General features: G+C 52.2%; 3 non-coding genes across 3 annotated transcripts; 2 read left to right on the forward strand and 1 right to left on the reverse strand.

Annotated features, from left to right (window-relative positions):
- Nucleotides 1-4,278: 4,278 nt before the first annotated feature.
- Nucleotides 4,279-4,350, forward strand: TRNAP-CGG (transfer RNA proline (anticodon CGG)). Its single transcript has one exon. It is a non-coding gene; the product is annotated as a tRNA-Pro (tRNA).
- A 3,393-nt stretch (nt 4,351-7,743) lies between these two features.
- On the forward strand, nt 7,744-7,815 carry TRNAP-AGG (transfer RNA proline (anticodon AGG)). Its single transcript has one exon. It is a non-coding gene; the product is annotated as a tRNA-Pro (tRNA).
- A 7,056-nt stretch (nt 7,816-14,871) lies between these two features.
- On the reverse strand, nt 14,872-14,945 carry TRNAI-AAU (transfer RNA isoleucine (anticodon AAU)). The gene has a single exon. It is a non-coding gene; the product is annotated as a tRNA-Ile (tRNA).
- Nucleotides 14,946-15,275: the final 330 nt, after the last annotated feature.

Raw genomic sequence — 15,275 nt, forward strand, 5'->3', positions numbered from 1 at the left:
TGAGTCCTCAAAGTTAAGAGGAGTTTAACACTTTGGAGTTGCCGGGGGCGGGGGAGAATTAGCTGAATGAGGTGCTGCGTATGCAGCCCAGCACTTCATTGATGACGTCCTCACGCCCTGCTCACCAGCCTCCCTTTGAAGGAGGGCAGTGGTGTAGACAGACCCATTTGCCTCAGACTCCTAAATGGCTCCCCTCAAGGGCTGAGCTCACCCCCCTGGGTTGAACAGGCCAATGCTCAAAGCACTGAGCTCGCCGGCCTGCAGAGCAGGACCTTGGAAATGAGCAACAGGCAGCTGCAGGGCCCCTGGCCACTGAATGAGATTTCCTCCCCTCCCCCACCAGCCTGGCCTCCCCTTTCAGACTCTCTCACCCATCCCCCACTGCTCTGAGCCCAGCTGGGGGTTCCCTCAGCCCCGGCTGCCCCTTGCCAGCTGTCCTGGGCCCCAAAGTGGGTCCCTCAGATCTTGTCTCTCCCACCCCTCCCCAGAGCCCTGATCCCCTTGTCCCCTCAGACCCTGCCAACCCCCCCCCACTGCCCTTTTCCCCTCCTCCCTCAGCCACAAGCCCTGGCCGGGTTCCCCTTCACACCTGCCACCCGTCCCCCGCTGGCACCCGGCCTCCCCCTCCCTCTGCACTGTTTGTCACCCACTGAGGTCTTGGGCCCTGCCACAGGCTGTGTCAGAACAGAGATGTCAGGGATTTTTCATCCCTCGGGCATTATCGTCCCCGTGGGCCAGGGGAAACAAGCCTTCGGCCTTTAAATGTCATTACAGGGGCAGGTAGACTCTAAGAGGTACATAGGCCGCCAGTTAGCAGCCCCCTGTAACGGTCACTCTGTGTCAGTTGGTTTCCCCGGTAACCTGAACTCACAAACACTTCAAAATCATGGATTTGAAATCCAGGCTCCTCATTGGATACAGGTGAGGCAGCTTCTAGAGGAGGACCTGTTTGAAAGCAGGACCTTCAGAATGTTCATATGTAAATAGCCTCATGAATAATGTATGAGATCATGGAATATAAGGCGGCGCCGCACGGCGCTCGCCGGCCCTTGGTGCAGATACGACTCTGCCACCTACACGGGGAGGTGCTGGCCCCTGAGGCGTCCACCAGCCCCAGGCCAGCTGCCTCTGAGGCGAAGCCTTTTCGAAGAGCTCCTGCCTTTTCAAAGACTCCTTGAAGCAACTCCATCTCCACCCAGCAGGGCCCGCCTGCTGAGGTACCAACCGTATCTAACACACTAAAGCTGCGTCTACACGTGCACGCTACTTCGAAGTAGGGGCACTAACTTCGAAATAGCGCCCGTCGCGGCTACACGCGTCGTGCGCTATTTCGAAGTTAACTTCGACGTTAGGCGGCGAGACGTCAAAGTCGCTAACCCCATGAGGGGATCGGAATAGCGCCCTACTTTGACGTTCAACGTCGAAGTAGGGACCGTGTAGACGATCCGCGTCCCGCAACGTCGAAATTGCCGGGTCCTCCATGGCGGCCATCAGCTGGGGGGTTGAGAGATGCTCTCTCTCCAGCCCCGTGCGGGGCTCTATGGTCACCGTGTGCAGCAGCCCTTAGCCCAGGGCTTCTGGCTGCTTCTGCGGCAGCTGGGGATCCATGCTGCAGGCACAGGGTCTGCAACCAGTTGTCGGCTCTGTGTATCTTGTGTTGTTTAGTGCAACTGTGTCTGGGAGGGGCCCTTTAAGGGAGCGGCTGGCTGTTGAGTCCGCCCTGTGACCCTGTCTGCAGCTGTGCCTGGCACCCTTATTTCGATGTGTGCTACTTTGGCGTGTAGATGTTCCCTCGCTGCGCCTATTTCGATGTGGTGCCGCGCAACGTCGAAGTTGAACGTCGACGTTGCCAGCCCTGGAGGACGTGTAGACGTTATTCATCGAAATAGCCTATTTCGATGTTGGCTTCACGTGTAGACGTAGCCTAAAAGAGCAAAGGCAGCAGCTCTGAGGTAAATTAGGCGGGAGGCGAACTGGCTTCACCCCTAGGGTGAGGTACTGCGCTCCTGCCTGTTAGCACCCAGAACCTGCCATCACTGCGGCACCCTCGACCTCGCCGCCAACAAGCAGCTCAAAGGTGGATCTGGTGTGTGACGAACTGGCCTCACCCTTAGGGTGAGGTACTGTGAACACACCAGCTGAAGCTTAGAGCCTGCCACATTCATGGCACCTACGCTCCCACCGCCCGCCATCTTGATTCTTCTTCACCGGACTGGACTTTGACAGAACTGGACTTAGACACGTAAACTTACTTTACTTTTATACCCACTCCCACCTGGGAACTTGGGACCCTCTACGAGGGAACGGAGGGTGGCTCCTCTGTTGTTCCCTTCCTTGACGAGGGGAGGGAAGTACCCGGGGACTCGACCATCTGTGGCCGGGTCTGGACATTCCAGGCAGGGATTACCACTGCAGCCAAATACCGGCACATTTAGTTAATAATTGAGGTATGTTGTGAAGGTTTAAGTTGTTATAGTTACATTACTCTTAATAGAGCAAAGTATAAATTTTAACTAACCCTCTTCCTTTATCCTGTCCCCCTTATCCTTGCTCACCCCTACTCCATATACTGCAGGAGAAGGCACTGCCTCCCTGTCTCCCTATCTGTTTATCCTACCCAGTGACCTGGGAAAAGCACAAGCCTCCCAGGAACACTTGTTGGGCCCATTAAGAGGGTACCGGGGACCCCTACAAAATAAAGGGACAGTCCTGACTGGCTCTCAGGTACCAACCCCTTGGGTCGGGCTAGCAACTTGCCCCCGCACGGAGGTGGGGTTTAGCACCCCCACCCCGGCTCTGTAAGGAAACAGCAGGGACCTTCTAAAAACCTAATAACCCTCATCCCTATAAACCTCTCCCCCTCCTCTTTTATCCCAATAATCAAATCCTTTTTATTTTGCGGAAAAATAAAAAACAGTTCAAGACTTAAGACCAAGCTGTCAAATGGATACTGTTATGAATGTACGTATCATTAGAGTATAAGAGAGTTACATTTAGAAAGTTGTTACTTGTTATAGATTTAATCCTGTTGTGTTTTTTAATAAAGCTTGTGGTTACTTTGTTTAAACCAGTCCACCCTTGTCCTAGTCTCACTGTTCCTGCTGGCCACTCCCTTCCAGGAGGCTCGGGGCGGAGCCCAGGCGCTCACCTGTGTGGGCATTATCCGGGCTGGGTTTTGTAGCAGGGTTTTGGTTTGGGTCTCGGCGTCCAACGCATAGGGAGTCTGCTCCCTTGTTCAGGGACTCATTAAAATATTCTTAATTACTTTCTCATCCAGAGAGTCCCATCAAGAGACAGCCCGTGGGTGCAGCCCCTGCCTGGGGGGATCCTGCGGCTGTGTCTTCACGTGCCGCTGCTTCCAGAAGTGGCGTAATAATGAGCTGTCCAGGAGATGCGAATGAGGCATGGATGGAAATGTTCTGTACCTCATTCGCACATGGGCGCATTATTTGGAGTCCAGAAGAAGCTCTTCCAAACTCCAAAACACACGTTCAGACGCGCGTCCCACGGGGATCTTACAGAAGGAAACGCTCCCTCCAGAAGCCCCTGCTGTATTTGATCATCTCTCCCATGAGCTTATCATTTCCAGGGCTTTTGTTTTTCTTTAGTCATCTCACTGCTCTTTCTGCTTCGTCCTTCTAAACACCAGATGAAGCTCTGCTCTGTGCACACGCCTGACTCCCTGCCAGCCCCAACTCCTGGGCCTGCCCAGCTTTGATGGAGTTTGGATCTTGTAATGCATGGGAGCAAGCTGAGCTTTTTCTGGGTGGAGTCACATGGACCAGGCAGGTAAAGAGTGGTGAAGGACTGAGCCCAGCCACACCAGCCCCCTGAGCTGGTGAATCTCACTCCAACCAGGAGGGAGTGTGGGGAAGTCCTGGGCAAGGTGAAGCCAGGTGCAGCTGGTGTGTGGGGCTGTTTGGTTTTAATTTTGTCTAAAATTGTGAGAAGTGACGTTCGCTTTTTGTCAGAAGCCGGGTTTGTTTTGCAAGGCCAAGTGTTGCTCAGGGAGCAAGAAGTCTTGAGTTGAACTCCCTGATGCTCCCCCCATAGAGTGTGTTTGTTTCTCTCCCTGACCTTGTGTTGCCTATATTTTTCTTACACACAGTGTGGTTTGTGATCTGTCCTGAGTGTGCAGTTGGTTTCTTGGTCCAAAGCTGTGAGGAGAGCTTGGAAATGACCTTGGAAAGGTGAAGTTAAGTGTAGGATTTATCAGAGCACTGGGGGTTTATTGAAACCTAATTCTGTGGAAAGCCCAGTGCTTCATTTTTCAGGCAGGGCTTGTTGGTCTAGGGGTATGATTCTCCCTTCGGGTGGGAGAGGTCCTGGGTTCAAATCCCAGACAAGCCCTTGTTCTACTGTTGTCTAATAGTTGATCCAGACAGTTTCAGGGTTCTTGTCCTCTTATGTGATTTTCCTCTGTTCATTTGCTCAGTGTAATGCAACAGCCACTTGTTTCTGGATGGCTCAGCTCAAGCACCAGCTCTGTCAAGAGATGGTCCTGCCAGTGACTACACCTCTCCTGTGCACTGTGGCAGCCCGTTTGGGTGGTAGAAGCTGCCACTGTCCAGCTTCTGACTCCCCTTTTGTCTGGATGACTTGGCTGTTCTCCCTTCTGAGCTACAGTCCTTAATTTCTCTGGCACTCCCAGTCACCCAGACAATCCTCTCATTCCCTGCCACAAGCCTGACCTGTGCCCTCAGTGGAGTTGGTGGAACCCAGGTGCTCCCTCCCTCTGGTTGCAGCCCAGCAGGGACCCTACACTGAGCACTTCTGGACTTTTTCCTCCCATCTCTCCCTGCTCCTTCCCTGGACTGCTTCCTAGAACTCCCACTTCACTTCTCTGAACTGGCTATGAACCCTCAGCCATACCAGTGTAAGGAATGTGCAAGCAGGCACTCAATGCTGCTGAAGGCTGGAAGGAATGTGTCTCCCACAGACCATTTGCATCAGTGCAAAGGGGTGCATATGTGACACCTTGCAAACAAAGCCTGATGGGTAGCAGGGAAGCCATGAGCATTGTCTATTTTAAACACATTGTTGTGAAATCAAAATTTATGCTCACACTCAGCATAAGAATTGTAAAATCTCACGAATGCTCCAAGCTGTAGTGCGGGACAGGGCAGTCATCGTAACTGCACAAGACATGGATTGCACAGGGCTCCCCTGCTTTAAAACATTGTGAAAGAAAAGGTACAGAAGTATGGATTGAGCTAGTTATCTGAATGCTTTTGTAATAATGTTCTGAACTTGGTTTTATTACTTTTCCATACCTGATAAAGTTAAGAGTGAAAGCCAGTGTTTTTTATGATCCCCAAGAGCTGCTATCATAGGTTTTTGTCCCAGGGGAACACCCCAGCAAATAGATTGCCAAGCAGTTGGTTATTAGCACCAGCAGTGGATGGGTGGGGCAGCTGAGAGGGAACAAACTGAATGCTGGACCAACGCATAGGTGGTCTTGGCTGAGGTTCAATGAGGGAATGCATCAGTGTGATGTGTGGAGTCTGCATAAAATACAGACTTGATGGGTCACTTTTCATCCTTTGTCATCTGAATGCTAAAACCAAAATGCTTGAGAGGCGCATCATGGAAGCCCTTTTTGCTGATGACTGTGCACTTTTGGCACACAAGGAATCTGATCTCCAGCTCATCGTCAACAAGGTTCCTGATGCCGCTTGCCTCTTTGGTTTGACCATCAGCCTAGGAAAGACTGAGGTCCTGTTTCAACCTGCTCCAGGATCTGTGGCTTTTCCCTGCTTCAAACTTTTTTAAAGGGAGAGAGTTAAAAACAGGAGAGGAGTTCAATTACCTTGGCAGTGTGATAGCCAATGCTGGCTCCCCTGTCAAAGAAATAAAAGCTGGGCACTAGGATGTCTTTTAGGAGGCTTTCCTACACAGCATCAGGCAGAAATGGTACCTTTTAGTTTTACAGCCCTTCCACTTGGAGTTTTACTAAAGCCTGAGATTGAACCAGGGACCTTTGGATTTTCTATCTAACTTTCTCTCTACCAAGCTACTTCAGCATCTGCCCAAGCCCTTCTGAGGACATCCTTTCTCACTTGGAGATGATTCTGTCAGCCATCCCAAGCAAGAAATAAGTGATGGCAAGTGGCCATGCCTGCTTCCCTCAGCTTGACTCACTTCATTGTCCTTTCCTACTTTATTTCTCACATTGACCCAGTGGTCACAGGGGACTGCAGCACATTGATGGTGGGGAAGCAGATGGGCTGTGACATGACAACCGACAGGCAAAAGGATCCGACTACCTCCTTCTAACAGGATCCTGGTGTGACCTACAGGTGGCCAAGCTTTTGGGGAGGGGAAGGAGATAGGCAGGGCTACTCTTGTATGAAAGGGCTAAGAGGTACAAAGATGAAGCGGGTGTTTGCCCACAAAAGTTTATTCCGCACAATATCTCTCAGTCTGTCAGCTGCTTCAGGACTTCTGGTTGTTTTACTGAAACAAAGCACCCCCGAGATGATCCTTTGAAGAAGTGACCTGTAGGAATGCAGGACCCAATTCTGCAACTGCCTGAGGGAAGTTGGGAGAGGTTGATTTCCCAGAGGAAGGTGAAATCTCAAACAACAAGCTGGTTTGATCTTCTAAAAGTGAAGGTCTCTGCCAGACTCTCAGCCTGTTTCCTTCACCTCTTCTGGCCTCCCTGACTTTTGCAGTCAGGTAACTAAAAGCAGGGAATCGCCTGAAAATTGGCTTCACCCCATGACTTTAACACTGTGAGCACCATGTTCAAAGCAGCTGAGGTAGCTGAGTGACTCACAAGGAGGAGTTTTGTAAAGGAGCAAGAGGCAGCTGCAGGGATATTGTTGCCTCTGGAATGAGATTGCTGCTGCTCCCCACTGCTCTGAATCCCATCCAGGCATCCTGTCAGAGTGTCCCCCGCCATCTGAACACCCAAATGGCATCTCCTCAGACTCTGTCACCCATTACCCACTGCTCTGAGCCACTGCCCGGAGACCCCTCAGACCTGGATGCCCCCATCATGCTGTCCTGCTGGAAACCCCTCAGACCCTGCCACATCTCAACCACCCACACGACCCTGGGCCAGACCTCACTATCCCCTCAGATCCTGCCACCTGTCGTCCACTGCCCTGGGCCCTGGCTGGGTGCCCCTCAGATGCTGCCCCTCCTCCTCACTGCCTTGATCCCTGAGCAGGTATCACCACAGACTGTTAGACACGCGGCTCAGCAGTGGGACCCCCCCCCCAACTCCGCCCACGCGCTGGGAGCCAAGTTTGCTGTTGCACGTCTGTGTTTCTATGATGGTAACCCTGGGCCCTGTGATTATTTCCAGTTTATCTGGTCTTGCAAAAGCGTTGGCGTCCTGGCTGAGTAGATAAAACTGTGGGGCAGACACCCTATTGGATTTCTTTTCTCAAGTTCAAATCTCGCTTGCAGAGAGGCCAAAGCTTTGGAAAAACCCCTAACCAGGACAATTCACTTCACTAGTGTTTCCTACAATCTGTGCACTTTGGCGTCCATCCAGGAGAAATTCAAATGCCTCCGAGCTGATTAGCAGAGCATGCACAGCCGATAGCCTGTGTTTTCATTGGTGGTGCCGATCCTCACATGTCCCGAATGTGTAGCTGCTTTCTTGCTTCAAAGCTGTGAGGAGAGCTTGGAAATGAGCTTGGAAAGGTGAAGTTAGGTGGAGTGTTTATCAGAGCACTGGGGGTTTATTGAAACCTGATTGTGTGGAAAGCCCAGTGCTGCTTCTACAAGAAGGGCTTGTTGGTCTAGGGGTATGATTCTCCCTTAGGGTGGGAGAGGTCCTGGGTTCAAATCCCAGACAAGCCCTCTTTCTGCCATTGTCTTACAGCTGATCCAGAAAGTTCAGGGACTCCTGTCCTCTTATGTGATTAACCTCTCTTCGTTTGCTCAGTGTAATAGAACAGGCACTTGCTACTGGATGGCTCAGCTCAAGCATCAGCTCTGTCAAGATAAGGTCCTGCCAGTGATTCCACCTCTCCTGTTCACTGTGGCAGCCCCTCTTGCTGAGAGAAGCTGCATCTGTCCAGCTTTTGACTCTCCCTTTTGTCTGGATGACTTGGCTGTTCTCCCTTCTGAGCTACAGTCCTTCATTTCTCTGTCACTCCCAGTCACGCAAACAATCCTCTCATTCCCTGCCACAAGCCTCATCTTTGCCCTCAGTGGAGTTGGTGGAACCCAGGTGCTCCCTTCCTCTGGTTGCAGCCCAGCAGGGACCCTACACTGAGCACTTCTGGGCTTTTTCCTCCCACCTCTCCCTGCTCCTTCCCTGCACTGCTTCCTAGAACTCCCACTTCACTGCTCTGTACTGGCTATGAACCCTCAGCCGTACCAGTGTAAGGAATGTGCCAGCAGGAACTCAATGCTGCTGAAGGCTGGGAGGAATGTGTCTCCCAGAGATCATTTGCATGAGAGTGCAAAGGGGTGCATATGTGATACCTTGCAAACAAAGCCTGATGGGTAGCAGGGAAGCAATGACTATTGTCTATTTTAAACACATTGTTGTAAAATCACAATTTATGCTCACACTCAGCATAAGAATTATAAAATCTTACCAATGCTCCTAGTCATTGTGGGGGAAAGGGCAGTCATCCTAAATGCACAAGACATGAATTGCCCAGGGCTCCCCTACTTTAAAGCAGTGTAGAACAAAAGGTAGAGAAGGAGGGTTGGAGCTAGTTATCTGAATGTTTTTGTCATATTGTTCTCAACGTGTTTTTTTTTTACTTTTCCCCAGCTGATAAAGTTAATCATGAAAACTAGTGTTTTAGTGGTAGCTAAGATCACCAAGAGCTGCTATCATAGGTCTTTGTCTCAGGAGAACACCCCAGCAAACACATAGAGAAGCAGTAGGTTATTAGCACCAGCAGTGGATCGGTGGGGCAGCGGAGAGGGAACAAACTGAATGCTGGAGCAGTGCAGAGGTGGCATTGGCTCAGGTTCAATGAGGGAATGCATCAGTGTGATGTGTGGAGTCTGCTTAAAATACAGACTTGATGGGTCACTTTTCAACCTTTGTCATCTGAATGCTAAAACCAAGATGCTTGAGAGGCGTGTCATGGAAGCCCTTTTGGCTGGCGACTGTGCACTTTTGGCACACAAGGAATCTGATCTCCAGCTCAAAATCAACAAGTTTGCTGATGCCGCTTGCCTCTTTGGTTTGTCCATCAGTCTAGGAAAGACTGAGGTCCTGTTTCAACCTGCTCAAGGAACTGTGGGTCTTCCCTGCTTCAAACTTTATTTCAGGAAGAGAGTTAAAAACAGTCGAGGAGGTCAAGTACCTTGGCAGTGTGATAGCCAATGACGGCTCCCTCGTCAAATAAATAAAAGCCAGAATACCTGGGCATTAGGATGTCTTTGAGAAGGCTTTTCTACAGAGCTTAAGAAAGACTCAGCACCTGTAGTTTTACAGCCCTTCCACTTGGAGTTTTGCTGAAGTCTGGGATTGAGCCAGGGACCTTTACATCTTAAGTCTAATGCTCTCTTTACTGAGCTACTTCAACAGCTACTTGAGTGCTTCTGAGGACATCCGTTCTCAGCTGGGGATGATTTTGTCAGCCATCCCAAGCAAGAAATAAGTTATGGCAAGTGGCCATACCTGCTTCCCTCAGCTTGACTCACTTCATTGTCCTTTCTGACTTTTCCACATTGTCCCAGTGGTCACAGGGGACTGCAGCACATTGACGGTGGGGAAGCAGCTGAGATATGACATGACACCCTAGAGGCAAAATGATCCGACTGCCTCCTTCTAACAGGATCCTGGTGTGACCTGCTGTTGGCCAAGCTTTTGGGGAGGGGAAGGAGATAAGCAGGGCTACGCTTGTGTGAAAGGGCTAAGAGTTACAAAGATGAAGTGTGTGTTTGCCTACGAAAGTTTATGCCCCACAATATCTCTGAGTCTGTCAGCTTCTTCAGAACTTCTTGTTGTTTTACTGAAACAAAGCACCCCCGAGATGATCCTTTGAAGAAGTGACCTGTAGGAAGGAAGGACCCTATTCTGCCCCTGCCTGAGGGACGTTGGGAGAGGATGAGATTTCTCCTTCCCTCTGGGAAATCAAACAATCAGCTGGTTTGATCTTCTGAAAGTGGAGGTCACTGCCCGATTCTCATCCTGTTTCCTTCACCTCTTTTGGCCTCCCTGACTTTTGCAGTCAGGTAACTAAAAGCAGAGAATCACCTAAAAATTGGATTCACCCTATCACTTTAGCACTGTGAGCACCATGTTCAAAGCAGCTGAGCTCGCTAACTGCCTCACAAGGAGGAGTTTTGTAAAGGAGCAAGCGGCAGCTGCAGGGATATTTTGGTCTCTGGAATGAGATTGCTGCCGCTCCCCAGTGCTCTGAATCCCATCCAGGCAGCCCGTCAGAGTGTCCCCCGCCATCTGAACACCCAAATGGCATCTCCTCAGACTCTGTCACCCATTACCCACTGCTCTGAGCCACTGCCCGGAGACCCCTTAGACCTGGATGCTCCCATCATGCTGTTCTGCTGGATACCCCTCAGACCCTGCCACATCTCAACCACCCACACGACCCTGGGCCAGACCTCACTATCCCCTCAGATCCTGCCACCTCTTTTCCACTGCCCTGGGCCCTGGCTGGGTGCCCCTCAGATGCTTCCTCTCCTCCTCACTGCCTTCATCCTTGAGCAGATATCACCACAGACTCTTCACCACACGGCTCAGCAATGGGACCCCCCCACAACTCTGCCCATGTGCTGGGAGCCAAGTTTGCTGTTGGAAGTCTGTGTTTCCATGATGGTAACCCTGGGCCCTGTGATTATTTCCAGTTTATCTGGTCTTGCAAAAGCATTGGCATCCTGGCTGAGTAGATAAAACTTTGGGGAAGACGTCCTATTGGATTTCTTTTCTCAAGTTCCAGGGAGTCTCCTTCTTGAGAGCTCTGCCCTGGAGGCTGGAGGGAGAATTCAGGATGAGGAACGTGAGCATGAGGAGGAGCCTTTTTGGCGTCTTCTCCTTTCCCACCACTAACTGCGCTGGATGGCAGACGTCTGTGTGGGGAAGGTCAGAGTCTGATCCAGCTGGTGCTGGGCAAAGCGAAGGCAGGGAAAACACTCGGTTAAGGTTCTGCAGTCCCCAAAGATACTAAATAGCGGAAGTGAATGAGGGTCCTCTTTCCAGCTCCCTTGGCCTAGTGCTGTTCAGTGCAACAGTCTGTGAGTCACTAATGTCCCTTGCTCTGGAGAGGAGCAAACAGGCCCAAACAGAACACACACCACACAAAACTCTCTTCAAAAGTGCAGTGTAGCTGTGTATGAAAAAGAAACGTGTTCTACTGACTGCGCTGGCTGCACGCTGAGGTAAATTGTATCAGACTTAATTTGTTGGACCTACCTTGCTCTAGGTGCATGAATTGTTCGGAGAGCTAACAGCACCGATGAGTGGCAAGACCAACATTTTCAAATACAGCGTCTGCACACAGGAAGCCTATTTCAAATACAGCCATTAGATGCACTACAGTGGATTGCTTTGTGTAGATGCTGGGATAGTTATTTTGAAATAAATTTGCGGTGCAGAACCCCCTTATGAACCCAGGGCTGTGAAAGGTTCAGCAGCAGCTCCTCAGAAGACACCCAGAACTGCAGGTTAGGTTGTCACTCATCAGCACCCCAGTGAAGGGGCATTAGGAAGGGTAATAGAGTGAAGGGAATAAAGGGCAGAGACCCTGCCAGCAAAGCAGAGTGAAGCCTCCTGAGAAAGACTCTGGTATGGTCTCCAGAAGCCACTCAACTTCCTTCATGTCTCTGGACATTGCTGCCTATAGCAGTCCAGCGAAGGGTAACAGAGCAAAACCCTGCACTTGTCTTCTGGCTAGCAAGGGCTCACACCCTTGGTGTTGTGAGAACCATGCGCCACCCACCTAAACTATCCAAGCTACAGAGAAACAGCTCAGAACAGGCAGCTGCTGTATGGCTCCTGGAGTGAGACGGCTCTCCCTCCCTCCCTCTTCAGCACCCCAACCAGGCATCCACTCAGCCCCTCCCCCACCACCCTGAACCCCAGCCTGGCATCTCCCACTCAGACTGCGTCTCCCATTCCCCACTGCCCTGAACCCTGGCTAGGAATTCCCTCAGACCCTGCTGCCCCGCTCTGTCTGAGCTAGTCCCCTGCCGGTGTCCCCTCACACCCTGCCTATTCCCTCCCTCCGTTGCCCTGAGCACGACATTAACACGGCCCATGTTCCCTGGCAGAGGGGTAACACCATCACCACCTGCTGCAATGTGCTTCCTTTGGAGGGACCCCAGTCTGCTGCCTGCTCCTGAGCTCAGCTGCTCCCAGCTCACCCAGAGCACATGGCCTTGGAGCAGCAGCTGCCCTGTCTGCTCTCCTTCCACAGACACAGAGCCCACAGGAGTCACCCCAACTCCAGAACCTTCTGCCTGCTAAACCTGCCCACCAAAAGTGATGCAGACACAACTCACCCCGTCCCCTCCAGGGGTGTCTCCCTGTTAGGTGGATGGGTCACATGTGCATCACCACGTTCTCTCACTTGTTTCTTTGCTGGTGCCTGGCAGCCTGGCTTTGCAGTGCCTGGTGCCCTCTGAACAGCTGCTGCTGGCTGGCTCACCTCCCTGGAGCCATAGTTCTGCTCAGCTACAAGGACAGTGTCACCAGATCACACCAGCCTGAGGCCTCTCAGGATCTCTGGGCACACTGCCAAGTTCCAGAACACCAGCTGATTGCCCCAACCCCTCCAGCCAGCTCAGCCAAAGACCTGGATCCAGCAGGCATGAGTCACCTCGCTGTCTCTCACTCATGGGATGAGAGAGGGAAGCAGCACAGACTGCTTGCCAAGGCAGCGCCAGCAGGTGCCTCTGACCTTGAACTTGGGCTGCAAGAAACAGAGTCCTGAATGGTGGCCTGCACCCCTCCCCAGTTGCTTCTTACACCTTTGAACAGGCTGGCATTGCACGCTGGGCACCTCTCACCCTCAGCTGGCAGCAGCACTCTGCCCTCATCGCTTCTCTGCAGCTGCTCTTTCTCCCACAGCTCCTTTTCTCCATCCTGGGCTTCCTGACCACGTGGCCCCACGGCACTTCCCCGAGTCAGAGACTGAGCTGTCCAGGCTCCTACCTGTGGAGATGAGATGAGAATCATGGAATCCTAGGGCGTGGAGTGACTTCAGGAGGTCAATCCAGTCCAGCCCCCTGCCTAAAGCAGGACCAACCCCAACTAAATCATTCCAGTCAGGGCCTGTTCAAGCCAGGACTAGAAAACTTCTTGGGATGAAGATTGCACCACCTGTCTAGGTAAAGCATTGCAGTGTTTCACCATCCTCCTGGTGAAATAAAAGCAGCACGACCCAAACACTGGACTATTACTGCTGTCTCTTGGATCTGAAACCAGGTTGCTACAGCCACAATGCAGAGTACAAACCCTTGTACGATCACAGCAAGCTAGAGAAGGCCGGTATTGTGTTTTTTTACTTTCTCGGGTTTCACCTGGTAGTCTGGGACCCAGCACATGGCCCCAGGCATGAGCAGGGTTCTTGGGTTCCTGATGCACAAGGCAAGGTGAATGCAGCTTTCCCAGCCTGGGACTCACACCCTGAAACCTCCAAATAAGGTTCTAACTCTGAGAGAGCTGGGCAGGTAACTGAAATAATTTAGAAACAGCAGACAGCTTTTTGCAAGGCTGTAAACCTCATTCTCCTAGGAAGAGTGCCAATTCCAAAACAGAGATTTTGGAATAGGGGCTGTAGAATCAGGAAATTGGGGCTATTAAAAACTAAGTTTTTCAAGAATATTGGATTCCAAAACAACATTGCTGTGCAGTGATATCCCCAGCATGGCCCCCAGGGTCTCTATTCACAGACAGGCTCTGTTGTGCATGGACGTGCCGTTGTGAAATATGTTTTGTTTATTCTGGGGACTCCTTGTAGCGTGAAGGCGTTATTGTGAACTAGATTATTTTGGAGGAATAATTCTGGAATAAACTCTTCTGAAATAACTCTGCACCTCTCTGGTCAGTGCCTGTCAGCATCACGTAAAGCACGAGAATGTCCATTGTGGCCTGTGACAGCTGCACTGGGGAGGCTGGTGCCAGTGCTGGAAGCTCCTGAGGAGTGGGAGGGGATCTGGTTTGCTTGGCCTGTTCCCTCTGAGGCCACCTGTGCTCCTCCTCCCATTTCACCTCTTCCTATCCCAGCTCTGCCTCTTCCCCTGAGCTCTGCCCCCAGCAGCCTGCTGCTCTCTCCTCTCCTCCCCACAGGCCTCTCCCCGTTCCCCAAGGACTGCCAGCCAACCCCTCCTCTGCAGAGACCCCCCCACCCATCCTGTCACCTCTACCTCTCTGCCCCTCACCTGAGCTCCCATGGGCAAAGCTGCTCATCATGGACTTCCTCCAGCGCCTGCTCCTTGTGTTTCTGCACCTCACCCCCAAGGGCCCTTCCTGTGCCTTCCCCAGCCCTCTGCCCACCAGAGCAGCAGCTGGGGGGATGTGACTGAAGAAGCAGAACTCATAAGGGAAGAGGAGCAGGGCAGGCAGGGACTTTAGAATGCTGAGTTATCTGGGCCTGTGGTGCTGCAGTAGCAGGTGTCCTGGGAGGGAGCCTCTGAGGTCAGAAGGCCTGCCAGGGAGATGGGGAGCAGAGAAAGCCAAAGGAGCTGCTGTAGGGGCTGGTGCCCTTGGCAGAGGGCTCCTGATGTTACTTGCAGGGTGAGGTGTGTTGCAGCATTGGGAATCTGGGGATCCTCACCTCACACAGGCCCACTCTGAAGCCCTTCCCTCAGTCTGGGGTGGCAACTCTGACTTGCTCCCTGCCAACCTCTCAGCCTGGTTCCTTCAGCTCTTTTGGCCTCCTGCCCAGAGCAGCCACATCAAGGAAAGCAAGAAAGACCTGCCCATGGCCAGCATGGGGCTTGAACCCATGACCTTGACATTATTAGCACCACACTCTGGCCAACTGAGCTAGCCGGCCAGACGCAAAAAGTCTCTCACAAGGGGCCTTTTTGGAAATGAGCAACAGGCAGCTGCAGGGCCACTGGACGGAGATTTCCTCCCCTCCCCCACCAGCCTGGCCTCCCCTTTCAGACTCTCTCACCCATCCCCCACTGCTCGGAGCCCAGCTTGGAGTTCCCCCAGCCCCGGCTGCCCCTTGCCAGCTGTCCTGGGCCCTGCAGTGGGTCCCTCAGATCCTGTCTCTCCCACCCCTCCCCACTGCCCTGATCCCCTTGTCCCCTCAGACCCTGCCAACCCCCACCCAACTGCCCTTTTCCCCTCCTCCGTCAGACACAAGCCCTGGCCAGGT

The sequence above is a fragment of the Carettochelys insculpta genome, chromosome 33, assembly GCF_033958435.1.
Source record: "Carettochelys insculpta isolate YL-2023 chromosome 33, ASM3395843v1, whole genome shotgun sequence".
In the NCBI taxonomy this organism is placed as follows: Eukaryota; Metazoa; Chordata; order Testudines; family Carettochelyidae; genus Carettochelys; species Carettochelys insculpta.